This window comes from Kogia breviceps, chromosome 16, assembly GCF_026419965.1.
Source record: "Kogia breviceps isolate mKogBre1 chromosome 16, mKogBre1 haplotype 1, whole genome shotgun sequence".
NCBI classification, from domain to species: domain Eukaryota; kingdom Metazoa; phylum Chordata; class Mammalia; order Artiodactyla; family Physeteridae; genus Kogia; species Kogia breviceps.
The window spans coordinates 12,468,471-12,488,669 of record NC_081325.1 but is presented as its reverse complement, the minus strand read 5'-3'; the positions used below and the strand labels follow the sequence as shown (position 1 = coordinate 12,488,669).

At 34.6% G+C, this 20,199-nt stretch overlaps 1 protein-coding gene across 8 annotated transcripts in view; it reads right to left on the bottom strand.

The window, feature by feature from the left end:
• NBEA (neurobeachin) overlaps window positions 1-20,199 on the bottom strand; it is a 594,993-nt gene that overhangs the window by 345,801 nt on the left and 228,993 nt on the right. The window lies entirely within an intron of this gene.

Sequence of the window (20,199 nt, the reverse complement as noted above, 5' to 3'; positions counted from 1 at the left end):
TCTAGGTAGTATTACTATTTAAAATTTTTTTTAATTTTTAACATATTTATTGGAGTATAATTGCTTTACAATGGTGTGTTAGTTTCTGCTTTATAACAAACTGAATCAGTTATACATACACATATATCCCCATATCTCTTCCCTCTTGTGTCTCCCTCCCACCCTCCTTATCCCACCCCTCTAGGTGGTCACAAAGCACCGAGAGCTGATCTCCCTGTGCTATGCGGCTGCTTCCCACTAGCTATCTATTTTACATCTGGTAGTGTATATATGTCCATGCCACTCTCTCACTTTGTCCCAGCTTACCCTTCCCCTTCCTGTATCCTCAAGTCCATTCTCTAGTAGGACTGCATCTTTATTCCCGTCTTTCCCCTAGGTTCTTCTGACTTTTTTTTTTTTTTTTTCTGCGGTACGTGGGCCTCTCACCGCTGTGGCCTCTCCCTTTGCGGAGCACAGGCTCCGGACGCGCAGGCTCAGCGGCCACGGCTCACGGGCCCAGCCGCTCCGCGGCATGTGGGATCTTCCCGGACCGGGGCACGAACCCGCGTCCCCTGCATCGGCAGGCATACTCTCAACCACTGCATCACCAGGGAAGCCCTTTTTTTTTTTTTTAGATTCCATATGTATGTGTTAGCATATGGTATTTGTTTCTCTCTTTCTGACTTACTTAACTCTGTATGACAACAGTATTACATACTATTTTGATTGGACATTTTAAGATTTGCCTATATGTTTCAGAGAGTTTAATTTAAAACTGAACTACAAATGAAAACAACTGTAATGTTATCTTCAAGAAACTAAAATAACATTAAGCTCACTTACTAACAAAAAGCTTTTGTACATGTAATTAAACCATTACAGCTTATTTTTATATTCAGATTACAAATTTTAATTGAAAATTTTAAAAAACACCTTCAAAATACTGCAGAAACAGTGAGAGTTCATTCATTCATTGATTTACTTTAGTTCACTTAAAAAGTAGGTTATCACAAATTTATGGCAGTCTTACTGTCTTCAGAATAGGAATAAAACTGAAGTCTCTGGATGTATCATGTACATTAGGGGTCAGCATACATTTTTGTAAAGGCTCAGATAAAATACGTAGGCTTTGGGGATGGGGGCTAGGGGACAATAATAAATTTCTGTCACAACTACTCAACTCTTGCCATTGTAGGGCAAAAGCAGCTAGAGACAACACATAATCAAATGAGTTTGGCCATCTTCCAATAAAACTATTTCCTCATCCATAGGTGTGTGTGTGTGTGTGTGTGTGTGTGTGTGTGTGTGTGTGTGTGTGAATGTGAGAGAGGAAGAGAACATGTACATGGGCACACATACTCATACATACATTCTACAGATTTTTTAAACTTCAGGGGAAATTATTTTAGATGTATGCCTATGATACTTTATAATTCCAAAATCCAAAAAGCTTTGAAAAAACCTTTCTCGTAAGATTGTCATAACGTCAATCATCAGCAAAATTTCACCTAAATAATATGATGCTATTTACAAACTTTATTCTACTTAGCATGACTATCCCTATGTATTACTGTAGATACATTAATGTATTTAAGTAACAAGCTACCTCAGACTTCCATGAAGATGCTATGAAATACACATATAAGCACCTATTACTTTTCTTAAATCCCCAAATATCTGAATTATGAAACACATCGAGCTCTAATTTTTTTTTTAATATGGGCTGGTTATTACTTTTTAATATAAATTTATTTATTTTATTTTTTGGCTGCATTGGGTCTTCATTGCTTCGTGTGGGCTTTTCTCTAGTTGCGGCAAGCGGGCTCTTTGTTGCAGTGCGCGGGCTTCTAATTGCGGTGGCTTCGCTTGTTGTGGAGCAAGGGCTCTAGGCACGCAGGCTTCAGTAGTTGTGGCACGTGGGCTCAGTAGTTGTGGCTCACGGGCTCTAAAGAACAGGTTTAATAGTTGTGGTGCATGGGCTTAGTTGCTCCGCGGCATGTGGGATCTTCCCGGACCAGGGCTGGAACTCATGTCTCCTGCATTGGCAGGCGGATTCTTAACCACTGCACCACCAGGGAAGTCCCAAGCTCTAAGGTTTTGAATATGAATTTTAGGCATTTATTAAAATAAAAGAAATGTGACTTTGCTTTTTAAGAGTCAGAAATTAGTGGTACTCTCTTACATGAAATATTTTGAAAGATTCACAAAGATATTAATACTAATATATTAACTGCAACCTCAAAGAAATTAGATATTGTGCCTTTTCCCATGGAAATTCCATATGTTCAAACTAAAAATCTATTTCCATATGAGAATGGTTGGCTAAGTGCTTTTAAATTGTAAATCTAGAATGTTCAGATTGCTCAGAAACAAGATTAACTGTAATTGTAGTTACATAATACTGTCATTTTGACTCATTTATTGAAATAAACTCTAAATTTTTGTTTGCTTGTTTTGTTTTTGGCCATTGTGTTGATATAGCCTAGGAATCTTATTGGCTGTGGAGATTTTTTTCTTTTTTATAGTTTTGCTTCTGCTAAGATTTTTGCATAGTGGTAGAACTTAAGTTCCTAACACTCTTTTATAGATAATTCCTCCACAGAATGATAGATTACAATAAAAAACTGAAGTTACAGTGATAGTTCCTGCATAGTATTGCTCATGCTCTGACTATGAATGAGCTGAGCTGAAGAGAATATTCTCCTGGCATTATTATCAACACCTATAAAATGTGAAACACTGTTGTAGATTTACTCTTTTTAAAATTATGCTTTAGAAACCATGTTTGTGCTAGCCCATCAAAAATGTCATATCAAGGAAAATGTTCCAGCAAATTCTTGGTATTCAATGTTACTTTTTTTTTTGTCTCCATGTGACTTTCACTTCTCTTTGCACATTCCATGGAAATACCATTTTACATTTATACATACTAAACAACAGATTATAATTTCACAATCACTTGGGACTGATTAAGTTTTGGGTTGGCTGTCTCTTAAGGTATTTTCATTTAAATAATTTATTTTAGGAACTATAAGTAAGCCACCGCTGTGTCACAGAGATGACACTGTCTTTGATCTCAAGGAGTGAAAGCCCGGTTATAAAAATAAGGCACATAAATAAACATATGAAGGTGTCCAGGGAGAGTATTATACTGAAGAAATTATAATAAGGCACTATGCCTCCAAATAACTTAAAACAACTATTGTTGAGGTTTTTATTAAAAACTTTTATCCATAGTATTAGACTCAAGTTTCCACTATAGAAGTGATTAACCTGAGTGTCTTGCCCTTTCCTTAACTTCCTGATTTAATCACAACAGCAATGAATAAGGATGAAATAAGGGAAATAAGAGACATTTTCACTATCATAAATCATCTGGATCCCTCAATTCTCTTTGGGTTAAATTTAATTATAGAACGAATTGCTATTCCTATATCACTCCTCTGCATCAACTTTCTTCTATTCTCCCTGTGCTGCTTCAAATTCCAAAAGTCTCTATTAAATTCTAAAACTACTAAACTACGTCTGGTTCAAATTTTGACACTACCCAAGAAGGACTCTGATCCTGAATTATTATTAAGAATACAATATATGTCTTAAACATATATTTCATTTCAAGAAATATTAATAATCAAAAAAGCAAGATAGTTATACAATTAAATCACAGAGTTGAATAAAATGGCTATACTAATGCCTACTTATTAAAAATAAAACAATAATTTATATTCTATAAAATATGGGATCCTCCTTTTAGACACAGTATGTATAAATGAATAATTTGTGTAATTATGGTTCCAAACTACTGAAATTCTGACTTTCATTTATTTACATTCTCAAATAAGTACATTTAATAAGTTTAGGTTCTCAAACGTAACTAAATTTAAATTTAAAATTGCTTTTTAGTAATACACACGTTTAAGTTCTTTATTTTTGTATTCAGAAAAACACTGGCTCTTTTTCTTTTAAATACTTATATAATGCATAATGAAAATACTATGCATCGCTTTTCTTAATACATTCATAAAGTCAAAGATAAAAACTAAGAAAATAATTAGTAAAAGGAAATTATTTGATAAATATTGTGATTAAGGCAAAAAAGGGAAAAAAAGGTTACAGGTTAAAGTAAGCTCAAGTAGAGGTCAGTCAGCTGAACCTCACTTACTTTCAAGAGTACATTAACTTTACCCAATAAAGTTTTTAACAGCTTATTGTTATTTAAGCCTATAAACTTAAATAAAGTTTAAGCTTTATTAAGGCTTAAACTGTTCAAGCACTCAGAGAAAACAAGCTAGACTTTCGGAGAACTCCTTATCTGTGCTCAAAGCAATAAATTATCCAATTTGACCCAAGCTGAATTTCCTTTACTGAATCCTCCATTTAAAACAAAATATTAAATAGGGATGAATAAGCAGTCCAGTTTTATTCATTCTTAAGAATGAAACAAAAAGTTTATGGAATTTGAAAGAACTCAGAAATTCCTTCATTTTAACAACATTTAAGATACTGCCAAAAGTCACAGAAATTATTGTAAGTATATATTCTATCTAAGCAGTAATTTATTGTGATTATTTGCCAAGGATTATATAAGCAAAAAAGTCTAGATCGCTAAATAAACAAGATTATTTTGCCTATACCAGAACACTCTATATCCAACTCACACCCATCCACAATTCAGAGTCAAATTATATGGTTATATACGCACTAGAATACAATCTGATAACGATACCGTAGAGAAGTCAGTATGTGAATTGCTTTGCAATCAAAAAATTAACACTTCAGCATAATATTAGACCCACTTATTAAATGGTGCTTTTATTTCTTCTAATTCTTCTTGCAATAATAGATCTACTACAAATAACACTTATTTTTTGCTTTAACATCTTTATTGGAGTATAATTGCTTTACAATGGTGTGTTAGTTTCTGCTTTATAACAAAGTGAATCAGCTATACATATACATATATCCCCATATCTCCTCCCTCTTGCATCTCCCTCTCACCCTCCCTATCCCACCCCTCTAGGTGGTCACAAAGCTCATCTCCCTGTGTTATGCAGCAGCTTCCCACTAGCTATCCATTTTACATTTGGTAGTGTATATATGTCCACGCCACTCTCTCACTTTGTCCCAACTTACCCTTCCCCCTCCCTGTATCCTCCCTCAAGTCCATTCTCTACATCTGCGTCTTTATTCCTGTCCTGCCCCTAGGTTCTTCAGAAACATTTTTTTTAAGATTCCATACATATGTGTTAGCATACGGTATTTATTTTTCTCTTTCTGACTTACTTCACTCTGTATGACAGACTCTAGGTCCATCCACCTCACTACAAATAACTCAATTTTGTTTCTTTTTATGGCTGAGTAGTATTCCATTGTATATATGTGCCACACCTTCTTTATCCATTCATCTGTCGATGGACACTTAGGTTGCTTCCATGTCCTGGCTAGTGTAAATAGAGCTGCAATGAACATTTTGGTACATGACTCTTTTTGAATTATGGTTTTCTCAGGGTATATGCCCAATAGTGGGGTTGCTGGGTCATATGGTAGTTCTATTTTTAGTTTTTGAAGGAACCTCCACACTGTTCTCCCTAGTGGCTGTATCAATTTACATTCCCACCAACAGTGCAGAGGGTTCCCTTTTCTCCACACCCTCTCCAGCATTTATTGTTTGTAGATTTTTTGATGATGGCCGTTCTGACTGGTGTGAGATGATACCTCATTGTAGTTGATTTGCATTTCTCTAATGATTAGTGATGTTGAGCATCCTTTCATGTGTTTGTTGGCAACCTGTACATCTTCTTTGGAGAAATGTCTGTGTAGGTCTTCTGCCCATTTTTGGATTGGGTTGTTTGGTTTTTTGATATTGAGCTGCATGAGCTGCTTGTAAATTTTGGAGATTAATCCTTTGTCAGTTGCTTCATTTGCAAATATTTTCTCCCATTCTGAGGGTTGTCTTTTGGTCTTGTTTATGGTTTCCTTTGCTGTGCAAAATCTTTGAAGTTTCATTAGGTCCCATTTGTTTATTTTTGTTTTTATTTCCATTTCTCTAGGAGGTGGGTCAAAAAGGATCTTGCTGTGATTTATGTCATAAAGGGTTCTACCTATGTTTTCCTCTAAGAGTTTTAGAGTGTCTGGCCTTACATTTAGGTCTTTAATCCATTTTGAGTTTATTTTTATGTATGGTGTTAGAGAGTGTTCTAATTTCATTCTTTTACATGTAGCTGTCCAGTTTTTCCAGCAAACAGTCATTTTTTGAAACAGTGTGAACTGGGACATCTACAAAGTGGAATCAAATAAATGGTAATAAAAAATGTCTGACAAAAAGTAAGGAGCTAGTAATTCCCAAGAATTAAAGACATTTAATGATTCAGTTCTAAAAACAGCACTGCATACTTACTGTACACAGGGCACCGATATGAAACAGATGTGTTCCATGTGCTAGAGAATCCTGCATTCTAATGGAGGACACAACAGATAAACTGATCAGTTTAATGTGAAGAAAAGAAGTGTTATCTGAGAACCATTACAGGATATTGACTTGGTAAAAAAGATAAATGATGTAATTAAAGTAATTCTTATTGTGATTATAGGAAAATGGTGAAATTAATAAAAAAAAGGAAATATGTAACCTAAAATAATGGACAGTTATTAATTTCTTGGGAAAAACTGACTTAGAGATCACTCCACGATCAGCAATCACAAATGATATTTCAACTTGTAAAACAGAACCTGTTTAATTTGATATAAAATAATTACCTCTGTTGATAGAATATAAAACTGCAAGATTTCTCCATATATCAAAACAAATACATTAATAGAAAGCACAACTAACGTGAGAATATTTTCAAGTTTAAATGTTGCAAAGTACAGCCATTGAAATAATCTGTATAATCTTTTTAAGTAACTAGTTTCAAAGTTTAAATAATATCCTTAATAAGAAAGATTATCTTTGGTTGGGTTTAGTATAACTAGAACAACCCTATTGAGTAGAGAGAACAACATTTCTGAGATAGTAACATGTATATCTTGAGTCACAGGTCATATTTCCAGAGGGAGAAGGAGGAGAAAATAATCCTTTGGCAGTTGAAACTGGTACCACAAGTCCAAATTGTATCTTTCATGGATTCTAGTATGTACAGTAGAGTTTATTTTATATGCAATCCAGTAAATTTTGTTACTGGATATGAAGCAAAAATAGATTGAAGGCACTGATTCTACATGGAGGGGCAATGTATATACAAAAGAAAGTAGTGGAGAAAAAGAAGTTACCCAGGAAAATAAACGTTAAAGGAGACATAGGGGGAAAAGCTTAGATCTCTGGTGAAAGTCCACAAAGGTAACCATTTTATGAACTGGCTTAAGAATAGCTAAAATAGAAAAATATTATTACTTGATCAGAATCTCACCATGTAAAAAAAGTTACACAACCTTGGTTTGCATTATTATACACAGTAGAAAAATTAAAGATAGAATCATTATCCCACTGCTCTTTGCAATAATGGGACAAGAAATAAGTTTATATTAGTACTACAATTTCTGAGGGACATAACGAAATAGAGTCTATTTGTAGGAAAAAAATCGGGATGGTACAAGGTGGGTTCTAGGAAATAGTTACATGAAACCTCACTTGGCAAATGAGAATATTTCTGAGGAAAGAGTTACTGCAGAAAGGGCTTATTTCTCTTGTGATCTGGGGTCCACCTAAATTGTAGCAACTCTACCTAATTAAAGGGCATCTGTAATGTGGAAAACTGTGTTTTGATACCTGAGAAGGACAGACTGGAGACTGATGGTCAAGGGTGACATGCCCTGGGCCTGACCTCAATCCTTGAAACTAGAGACAAGGAACAACATATCTGGACAGCAGAGATCATGGACCAGGAAAAAGTCTGCCTGTGTATATTCTCTTTAGTTGTGGTGGTGTTTAAAATACAGTGAGTGCAGGCATTTTTAAATATCTGAATTTTAGTAGCAAATCAGTTGGTTCTCTCACTTCATTCTAAAATATTAGGGCTTATCCTGAGCTCTCAGAACTAGGCAATTTTATTAGCGTTACAGAATTCTTTAATCTGCATCAAGTTTTTAATTAACTCAAAGAAGATCTAAACTGAAAATCTGAAGACATGGTTTCAGAATACAAACTAAATAGCTGTGTAAACTTAAGCTAAAACATTTGCCTTTCTTGACACTAAATAAAAATCTTCGCTGGTAAACAACAGATTAATGATTTTGAAACTTTTTTTTTAAACTACAATCTAAAGCGATACATTTTACATCCAGATCTACTATATATAATTGAAACAAATGTTTCATGGAATATCACTTCCTCTCACTGTGTGCAGATACTCTGATCTCTACTATGCTATGTCATGGCATGCCATTTAAAATATTGTCTGGGCATGCTTTACTGATTATGCCATATCATCAATGGATCACAAGCTGTAGTCTGAATATCACTAAAGCTGGCCTGCCTCTTATATTTGCATGGCCTGAAAGCTAAGGATAGTTTTTACATTTTGAAATGGTTGGGAAAAAAGAAAGAAAGAAGAATATTTCATGACACTTGAAACATAAAATATTCAAATGTTGAATATTCAATATTCAAATTTCATAGCCAAGCTCATTCCTTTACATATTGTCTGCAGCTACTTCCTCACTAAAATGGCAAAGTTGAGAAGTTATGACAGAAACTGTATGACTGCAAAGCCTAAAGTATTTGCTTTTGGGCTCCATATGGAAAAAGTTTGCTGATTCCTACACTAAAGGACCTCTATATTTCTTTCTGGCCTGAATATCCATAATTCTAAGTCCTTCCTTTATGTCTTGCTGGGCTAAACTGGGACTAGCGGAGTAGTTGCATGATGCTGAGAAAAATGATATGGAAAAGTATGGGTTCTTGGTAAGTTATATAGGATCAGATTTCTATTTCATTCTGTACTTGAAAACAAGAATGAGAAGTAGTAATCCAACAGGCAGTACGTGGTGGTAGTATATAGATTAAAATCATTTACAGCATCTGCCCTATGAGTTCATAGGGCTTTCACTCGTAGCCTTTAAGTATTTCCTTTTTATAGTGGTCCCAATAAAGGATGGTAGTTGTTTCGCAGGGATTAGTTTTGAACATAAAATGGACGATTATGTTGCACCGCTTTGCTATGCACACGTCAAATTCGCAATGATAAAATAGGCACTAAGGAGAGGGAAAAAGAAGCCAGCGGCTTCTCCTCACTTTTATATACTTTATCTGAGTTGAAATCGTCTTTCAACTGTCTTTTTAAAATCTTTCTTTTTTGTTCACATTAGATCTTTACTGAAACACTAGATTTATTCAATAAAATCTTATTTGCTCTTTCTGCCTCCAGACTCTCCTATTTAAACCTTGCTGTATACAACTGACAGACAGTATCTTAATCATATTTTGATTTTCTCTCTCCCTTTTCAAAATTCTTCTGTAGATGACTAGGATCTAGTTTCTTTTTCTCTAGAATATATGTATTTGGCAAAGTCAGTGTCTCTGCCTCTCCACAATCTTCAACAGTGATCATGAACAGATATGCATTCTTCTGGCCCTGGTATCTTCACTTCCCTTACATACCTGGTTTCCCTGTCAGGTTTAAACCTGACTAACAGGCACCCAAATTGTGTTTCTACGTATGCTGTACTGTTATTTTACAAAATTTTGTTTTAGGGATACAGTTGGGAACAAAGCAATATCAGGATAAATATCAGCTTTCTGGGATATAAACAAAACTTGGGAGTATTGTACTGAAATATATTATTCCATGGTCAATATTAAAAATTAGTTACTATAACGATCACTCGTGAAGTCCTCAGACAATGTTGGAATAAGGTAACCAAGGGATTTTTGCTTGTTTCAAATTGAATAAATTAAGCCTCTCTCTTTTATCATTCAGACCAATTACTGGAATCTACTTGACTATAGAAAACAATTTCATTTGTTCTACCATCCACTTATCCATCCACAAGTGTGTTTTGGGTACATAGTTAATGCTAGGTACACTGGCAGGTCCTAGAGCCCTTGTGGAGTGCATGTTTTCCATGAATCTATTAGAACAGAAGGAAAAAAAATAAGATTCTCAAGTTTCTAAAGTATGTAATTTAATATTATAAAATTAAAAGAATATTTATAACATATTTCATAATCTAAAACAATCAGAATTCAGTTTAAAAAAAGGTGGATTTGCCTTAGAGCAACTTAAGGACACAGAGGGACATCAGCTACTAAATGAACTCAGTATAAACACTGTAAGCTAATTACATATTATAACTATATAATGTCCATAAGAATATAAAATGGCTGGAAAATATAACCACTGTAAGTACTCAGCAGTGTATTTTCTCTTTAAAATTTTCCAATTTAGTTTTTCTTTCCCAATTGTTTATTTCTTGAATGTGCATAAAAATCTGAGAGGGTGAAATAATTAACGCCTATAGTGATATCAAGCTTCGTTTCTGGAAGGTCCCATGTAGTTTAGCATATGTATAGACATTATATCTAAATCAGTATGCAGGCAATTTTCACAATATAAAAATAAGTTATTTTCTGCCTCAATATAAACTACATGTGTAACCTCCAAAAACAGACTTGTTATTCAATATTATATACGTCATGGAATATACAGACCTTTTCTTCATGTTATTAATTGATCTAGAACATCCATATGTACTGATTTGCCCAGATAATGAGAGCTGATACCAGCCAGAGTGTAATTCTAAATATGGGCATTTTCTCTTCTGAAAATGTTCTGGTTAGCATGAAAATGTATATGAATACTTTAACTTTATTAGAATAAAAGAGAAAACTGTTCCATTCTAAAATTATGTTATGAAATATATGATACAGGTAACTACAATCTATTATTTCGTGAAACAAAAATATTTCCCAAACACCATATCAAGGTAGATAATCCATTTCTTAGGGATACATTTATCTGCTACTGATGACAAATTCTTCATATCCAGTTATTCCTGTAGTAAGTAGTTCAGATATACCACTTTTAGATGGCCACACGTGGTCTACTTTTTTTAAAGCTTCTTTTTTAATCCAAGATACAAAGATCATGCACTACATTTAGTTGTCATAGCTTATTAGTATCCTTTCATCTACAACAGTTCACAGCTTTCTTGTACCTCAAAACTTCCTAATTTTGGTATCCAGATTGCTTTTCTCCCCCCAAATTTAAAAAAAGTTTCCCCATGTTTAAATTCAGGCTACATATTTTGCCAATAATTTTCCATTTCATGGTCTATTCTTGATTTATATGCTGTTATTCATATCTCCTATCTCTGTGAAGAAGATTAATTCCTGTATGCTTTACTTCTAATTTCTCTCCTGGGAACCTAGAAGATGAAGTGTTACCTCTGACTATATTTCTATAGTATTTCTATAGTATAATACAGTATATTATACATACCAATATACTTGATATACTATATTCAGTAAATTCTTCTGGTAAATAAGGTTTCTCTGACTTTTCATCATTCCTTGATTTTTTTTTTTTTTTTTTTTTTTTTTTTTTGCGGTATGTGGGCCTCTCACTGTTGTGGCATCTCCCGTTGCGGAGCACAGGCTCCGGACGCACAGACTCAGCGGCCATGGCTCACGGGCCCAGCCGCTCCGCAGCATGTGGGATCTTCCCGGACCGCGGCACGAACCCGTGTCCCCTGCATCGGCAGGCGGATTCTCAACCACTGCGCCACCAGGGAAGCCCTCATTCCTTGATTTTATATTAGGTTGTTGGAATATAGATCCAGCTCAGCTAATGAAGAGTATATGATAAGAGTCATAATAATTTTAGTGAATGAAAAACTAATATTGGTTTGAGGATTTTAGTAAAACCATTCTCTTTGATGAATCATGTCTTCTTTGCTTTAATCATCTTTATTGGCTAAAAGGAGATTTCCATATTGAAATACTAAACTGGGCAGTTTGAAATGTTTTATTTATGATGAAAGAGTATGATTTCTCTTTTTAGAGGGTATTGTTTTCATGTTTGAAGTTACCTATGATGGAAAAATCTTTGTTAACATCTACATTTAGTAAACATTTGTGTTATTTTTTGGACAACTTAAATTCTACTAATTTGTAAGCAAAAAGTAATCTAGAAAAGATGCTCAGCTATTAGGGCAATACAAAAAGAGCTATGCTTTTGAACACAGAATCAACTAAAACTGAATGAGAACATCCTTGAAGATAAATTGTAAATTTAACAGATGCAGAAAATTCCATTTACATTTCCCTCAACTCACATCTATTCCTATTCTATAAATTATTCTTCTAAGTTCAGAAGTGTCCCTGTTCCCTTCCAAAGTGAATTTCTATGTTTGGTCTGAGTCCTTCTTGATTCATGATGTCCTTTCTGCACTATTTCTCTTATACCTATCAAGCATCTTTATTTTTACATCTCCAACGTTTTGGGTTTTTTTTTTTTTCCCCTCTGTCTCCTAACAGGCATAGATTTCTCCTCCATGAATAAAACTGTTGATACTCACTAGAACGTCTATCAATTTTACTCTCTTGTTTCACTGTCAAATTTTTCCAACAAATGGTCTATGTTTAGTCATATTTTTCCCCAAAATTTTCACCTTTGGCAATCCAGTATCTGTTTCCACTATTCTTCTGAAATGTCTCCAAGGTCACCAAAGGGTACGTTTCATGAAATCAGGTGGTCTGGTTTCAGTCTTCCTCCTCTTGACTTCTGCATAATATTTTCCACTTTCAGGTAGTAAGAATAAATTTTCAGCCCTCATTTTTAACACCTAAGTTGGTTTTCTATTTTAATTCAACTTTATAGAAAGTTTACATCAAATACAATTTGACAATTTTGAATGTACACTTCTTTGAGTAAAGACAAATTTATACATCTATTTAGCCACCAGTACAATCTGCTCCCCGCAAAAGTTCCTTTGTGCCTATTCCTACTCAGTCTTCTCTGCATCCCTAACCCCAGACAACCACTGCGTTCTACACAAAAGATTTCTTCTGCACCAGTATTTTGTAAAAATGAAATAATACGATACAAACTCGTTTAAGCCAGGCTTCTCTTGCATGATGTTTCTGAAATTCATGCATTTTGCTACGAGTATCAGTAGTTTTACTTTTGAAAAAAATTTTCTGGGCAGTAATCTATCATACGGACATACAAGCATTTGTTTATCCATTTTTTAATGAATATAGTTTTTCTATTTCTATTTATCATGAATTTTTGTATGAAAATTTATATCTTTATGTGGACATATGTGTGTTTTACTTGAATAATAACTGCAGTGGAATTCCTGGATCAAATTTTACGTAACTGTTGATAAAACATTGCCAAACTGTTTTTCAAAGTCGTCCCCTTTTATATTTTGAACCAGCAATGCATGAGATCCTTAGGATTTTCTACATACGTGATAATTTCAACTGCAATTAATAACAGTTTTACTTCCACCTCTCCAATCTGTATGTCTATTATTTTTACTCCTTGACTTACTGTACTACTTAAGATCATACAGTAAAATGTTGAGTTAAAGTGGTGAGAGGCAAAATCCTTCCCTTATTCCCAATTTCACTTGGTTTTTCACTAAGTATAACATTAGTTTCAGTTTTTCATAAATACCAATTTTAGGTTAGGTTTGTTCCCTTTGGGACCTATTTTTCTCAGAGATTTTATCATGAATGGGTATTGAATTTTAATAAATGCTTTTCCCACATCAATTAAAAATGAAAAAAAATTTCATATATACCCCTATATTAACTATTTCTTACATTCTCCTTTGTGTGTATCTAAGTTTCCAACTGGTATCATTAACCCCCTGCTTGAAAAAATTTACTCATTGCTGTGTTGGCAATAAATTTTAACATCTTTTGTTGTGTGAAAAAAATCTTTATTTCTCCTTCATTTTTGAGGAATATTTTCACTAGACAAAGAATTTCAGGCTGGAAGTCTTTTCTATCAACACTTGAAAGATGTTCCATTATTTTCTGGTTTGCAATAATTTCTGACTAAACGTTGATGATAATTTTATTTTTGTAACTCATGTTTTTTTTCCTGACAGTGATTTCAAAATTTTAATTTTAAATTATTATAGGTTAAAATTGACTTTTTTACTTTGCGTGTAAATTTCTATGAGATTTAATACATGTATTGATTGATTCATGTATCACCATCATCCCAAGAAATCCTTTGAAATATTCCCTTACAGTGATACCCCTTCCCACACATAAACCCTGACCACCACTGATCTGTTTTGAGAATGTTCAAAAAATAAAAATAAAAAGGAAACATAACGTCCACAACCCTTGGGATGAGTTTTTCTTCCACACAATAATTTTGATGAGATTCATCCAAGCCGTAAGGTTTATCAGTAGTTTGTTCCTTTATTCTTCTGTTTGAATGCACCATAGTCCCTTTTATTCTGTTACTCACTGAAAAACATTTGAATTTCTCCAGCTTCTGGCTATCACAAATAAAGCTGCTATGAACATTCACGCATAGGTTTCTATGTGAAGGTAAGTTTTCATTTTCTCTAGGGAAAATTTCAAGGAATGGGATTACTGGGTCACATGATAAGTGACTGTTTAACTTAATAAGAAACTTCCAAACCATGTTCCTCAGTGACTGCCATTTTGCATTCTCAAAGCCATGGATGAGAGTGCCAGTTGCTCCAAATGCTCCCCAGCACTTGGTATTGGGCGGGCCAAAAACTGCCTTCAGTTTTTTAAGTAAAAAGACACATTTTTCATTATCACCAAGAACTTTATTGAATAACATATTCACCCTTTTGTTCCACTACCTTCTGCCATTTTTCAGGCAACTTCATAATTCCATCTTCCCAAAACTTTTTATCTTTTTGAGCAAAGAACTGTTCCATGTGCCTTTTACAGTCTTCCAGGGAATTGACATTTTTTCCATTAAGAGAATTTTGTACAGACTGAGATAAATAGAAATCCGAAGGTGCAATGTCTGGTGAATGTGGTGGATGAATCAGAACTTCCCAGACAAGCTATAACAGTCTTTGCCTGGTCATCAGAGAAACACATGGTCTTGCGTTATCCTGATGGAAGATTATACGTTTTCTGTTGACTATTTCTGGACGCTTTTCGTTGAGTGCCGCTTTCAGTTAGTCGAATCGGGAGCAGGACTTGGAATTAATCGTTTGGGTGTTCGGAAGGAGCTCGTAATAGAGGACTACCTTCCAGTCCCACCATATACACAACATCACCTTCTCTGGATGAGGACCAGCCTTTGGTGTGGTTGGTGGTGGTTCATTTCGCTTGCCCCACGATCTCTTCTGTTCCACATTATTGTACAGTATCCACTTTTCATCACCCTTCACAATTTGTTTTAAAAACGGAATGTTTTCATTATGTTTCAGTAGAGAATCGCATGTGGAAATGTGGTCAAGAAGGTTTTTTTCTTTTAACTTACGTGGAACCCAAACATCAAAGCAATTCACATAACTAAGCTGGTGCAAATGATTTTCAATGCCTGATTTGGATATTTTGAGTATGTCGGCTGTCTCCTGCGTGGTATAACGTTGATTGTTCTCAGTTACTGCTTCGATTTGATAGCTATCAACTTCAGCTGGTCTACCCGACCGTGGAGCATCATCTAGTGAGAAATCTCTAGCAGGAAACTCCGCAAACCACTTCTGACATGTTTGATCAGTCACAGCACCTTCTCTATACACTGCACAAATCTTTTTGTGCATTTCAGTTGTGCTTTTACCTTTCTTGAAATAATAAATCATAATATGCCAAATATACAGCTTTTTTTCTTCCATCTTCAATATTAAAATGGCTACCCCCAAATTCACCAATTTTGATAGGTCTCTTTTTAAATGCACACTGATATGACAGCGGCCACATACAATCTAACAAAATTGTTTCGAATGAATTAAAGACAACTAAGTGCTACTAGAGCCACCTTACGGAAGAAAACGAACGAACCTTTTGGCCCATGCAATATTATCAGTATTTTTTACTTTAGTCATTCTCATATGTCTGTAGTGTTGTGTCATCCTGGTTTTAATTTGCATTTACCTTCTGATAATGTCGACTGTCTTTTTATGAACTTATTTGGCATCCTAATGTGATCTTTTGTGAAGTATCTGTTCAAGACATTTTTAAATGAGTTGTTGGCTTGCTTAATGTTGATGACTACTTTTTGAAATTTTCTCTTGAAACCTGGTTTTGAACAGGTTTCATTATGATGTCCCATGGAATTATTTTCCTTGTGTCCATACCACTTGAGGTTAGTTGAATTTCTTGAATCTTAGGATTAAGAGTTTTCAAATTATTTGGCTATCATTTCTTCAGAAATATATACACATACACACATATCATCTCAACCTCCTTCATCTTGGACTCCAATTCCATGTATGTTAAACTGCTTGATTTATCTCATAGTCTCCTGTGGCTTTGTTCCCTTTTTATTTATTCAGTCTTTTTTTTTCCTACTTCAGTTTGTAAAGCTACCATTCTATATACTTCTAGTTCACTTTAATTGTCTTAATCAGTGTATAATAAGCCGTTAAATCCATCAAATGAATTTTCCAGTTTAGTTACACTTGGAGGGTAAGTTCACTCCCTATATTCAACCTAGATTACTAAAGAAATGTTAAGCTTATAATATAATATAACCCAAAGACTCTTTGTTATCGCATGGGTTTTAATTTGATCTTCCCATTTTTGAAAGCATAGAGAAGCAAAACAGGAACTTATGCACTTAAAGTAAAATTCTTAAACATTTACAGTATATACTGTGTAACAGATACTCAAAGATACTCTGATCTTCATGTTAGATCATAATTTTTATATGAAGGTAATCTGGCTGTCACAGTTTGTAAAGCACGGACTGTCAATGTTGAGTCAAGTGATACAGCTAATCAATCAGACATCCTTTTTCCCCTTTGTTGATTTGTATGAAAAACTCCATTTTGAAGATGTCATAATCCAAGTATGATAATCTGACTGTCTTTCACTTGTAAGTTAATTTGTATTTTTATCTAGATGCCTAAAATGTTTTTTCTTTTTCTCTGAAGTCCATTAATTTTACTACAATGTGTCTCAACGTTGGTCAGCTTGGTAATTTTTCGGATAGTCAATGTGCCTTTTAAATAATATATTTTTTAAAACTCTAGTTATTTAATTCTAAGAGTTTCTTTGAACTACTGATCCTATTATTTTTCTGTTCTTTGTTTTGGTTTTCTATTTTGGAAACTCATATGAATGTTGACTATTCTAAACTTGCCCCTTTCACTCTCATCCTTTCTCGTCTCTTTAAGTCATTATTTTTCTGATAATTATAATTATCCTCCTTTTACCTTATATTACACTTATAGCCTTATCTGTTGAGTTTACTTTTTTATTTCTTCTAATCTAGTCTTCATTTCTAAAATTATTCTTCCCTTTATTTCCAATTCTTTGGTAAGTCTTATCAATACATTTGTGAGGTTCTCTACATTCTGATATAAATTATTTCATATCCTGCATTATTGCCTAATGTCCTTTAGCTCATTTAAAAATTTTTCATTTTTTTTTCTGGCATGCTTTCACGGTTTGAGGGGATGTTTTTCTACTTACTCTCATTTTTCTTATTGTAAAATATGGGATTTTGATCCTTTTTGTTGGTTATTATTTTATGTGAAATTAGTTTACCTGATCATTTTTAGATAGATTTTTTTCCTCTTCAGGTTCTAGAGATCCCTATTCTGTTTGTTTTTATGTAGTTTTAAAAATATGACAGCTTACTTTCTGAGATCTATTAGCTCTGTTTGTCTATCCCAGTTTTATGTGGACTCTCTCTTTGTCTCTCTTGCTCTCTGCTGCTCAACTTGGATTCTATTCATAGTAGTTTCTCATTGTGGGACTTTGTCCTCAAAGAGAACTCTAGTTGATTAATTTCTCATGGAGCTTAGATGCTCTAGACCCTTCTAGCCGTACCAGGGAACTCTTGGACTCATCTGCTATAGTGTGTAAAAGCCCTCCCTGTTGTAGCTGATGTTTTCAAATTGACCCTCTGGGTTTTCCAGTCTGTAGTTGTAGACCATGTTCCTCAGATGTTCTCCTGCTTCCCACAACCTTGTACCATGCATCTGCTGATACCATGTATATCTCATAGCTGTAGCTGGGTTGTCCTCACCCAGACATATTTGGGGGTTCAATGGAATACACCATCATCTAGTTTTGTTGTAAATGTATACTTGTTGTTGTAGTTATTGTTTCACCATCTACTGTTCTGTTTTTCATGGAGGAATTCAGGGATATTTAAAAACTATGCCCCCATTGCCATCTACCCTGAATTTGTCATGCACTTTTTTTGTATTATTGCGATTTTAAAATGATAACTTTTGAAATTACATTTTAATCCATAAGTTTTGAATTAAAATAAACATACTTAAGTTTTTCTAATTATGTGGCCTTATTGTTACTATGAATAATCCAGGGGTGATATAAGCTCGTTTTTTTTTTTAGTATAAATTTATTTATTTATTTATTTTTGGCTGCATTGGGTCTTTGTTGCTGTGCACGGGCTTTCTCTAGTTGCAGCAAGTGGGAGCTACTCTTCGTCGCAGTGTGCAGGCTTCTCATTGCGGCGGCTTGGCTTCTCACGGAGCACAGGCTCTAGGCGCGCAAGCTTCAGCAGTTGTGGCACATGGGCTCAGTAGTTGTGGCACATGAGCTTAGTTGCTCTGCGGCATGTGGGATCATCCTGGAGCAGGGCTCGAACCCGTGTCCCCTGCATTGGCAGGCAGATTCTTAACCACTGCGCCACCAAGGAAGCCCAATATAAGTTCTTGACTAGGCTCATTCCTTTTATAATAACATATCAGTGATGTTCTCTTTTGGTGGAAGTGGTAATTTTATGCTATATTTACATACTTAAAAATGTTAGTCTTGGAAACTATAAATACTCTTGACTATTATATGATTTTAATAAAAATATTTATTAATGTCACTAAAAGTATAGTAGATACTTTAGTGACATTTCCTGCACTTATAATAGGGATAGACACTTAACCCAAGGTTGAGCCATTCAGATTCTCTTGTGATAGGTAGTGACTACAGTCATATGATAAAAGAAGTTTACATCCAAGCATATTTGGAATCAAGTATGGGGTGCCATGCTGGCCCATGTTCTGATGACTAAGAAAGTGAAGCCAGTCTGGGACAGAAGTGAAAAATTTGAGTTGATACACAGACAGAAGCAAAGATAGGAGGATGTGAAGTTGCCTTGAGAGGTAAAAGGAGTAGCCCTTGTAACTGACTCTCCTTTTCCACTTCCAGGCTGCCTCAAGTCTATCTGTATTTCATTTCCTGACTTTGAGACTATCTGCTGTATCCCCATGATAATTAAGTTATCTCTAATGTTCTTGTGAGTTCTCAACCAAACACAAGTAATGCTCATGGAATATAGCAGTGATATTCAGGACCACTCTGTGTGGTGGTGGAACAAGGTAAAGGGCATTAAGGCTAAGACACACACACGGCCCTCACCCCCAACAAACACACATAAACAGCTTCTCTTCTAATTAACTTGGGTCTGCTTCTTTATTACTATGGCAACTCTAGGCCCATGGTATTTCCAAGACCTCCTGAATAACAATTATCAAGATCTAACATCAGCACTCGATCTACAATGGGACCTTCTTCCTTAAATCTGAACTCTAAAATAGGCTCCTCTCAACTCTTTAAGAGAAGCTCAATGGTTCCTCTGAAGTGCATCCTCCATTGCTGCTTAAGCCAAATAAATAAAGCAATTTTGTTTGTTTTGTTTCGTTTTAAATTAATGATAATGATAATTTATTCAAAAAGATGAGAGGGGACTGGTGGGTGATGATTACATACAACCTCTATAAATTGACAAGGATTAAAACAATGGCATACTCATGCAATAATAGAGCAGTGGAACAGATTTAAAAGTTCGGTAACCAACCCATTAGTATAACTATAACAGTTTTGGACCAAAGGTTGTTTTGCCATCTTAAGCTGGTAGATTTTGATACTTGCATTATATACTCTAATTTGTACACATTAGTTTGCACATTGAAAAGCTAGAATTTTCTTAGAGAAAGTTCACTAAGCTCGCCAAAACTACCATCTTAAAAAATACTAATTATTGCCAAGGGGAAGACACACACACACACACACACACACACACACACACACACACACACACCCCAAAAGCTATGCAAAAATAGCTACTGTTAATGAGT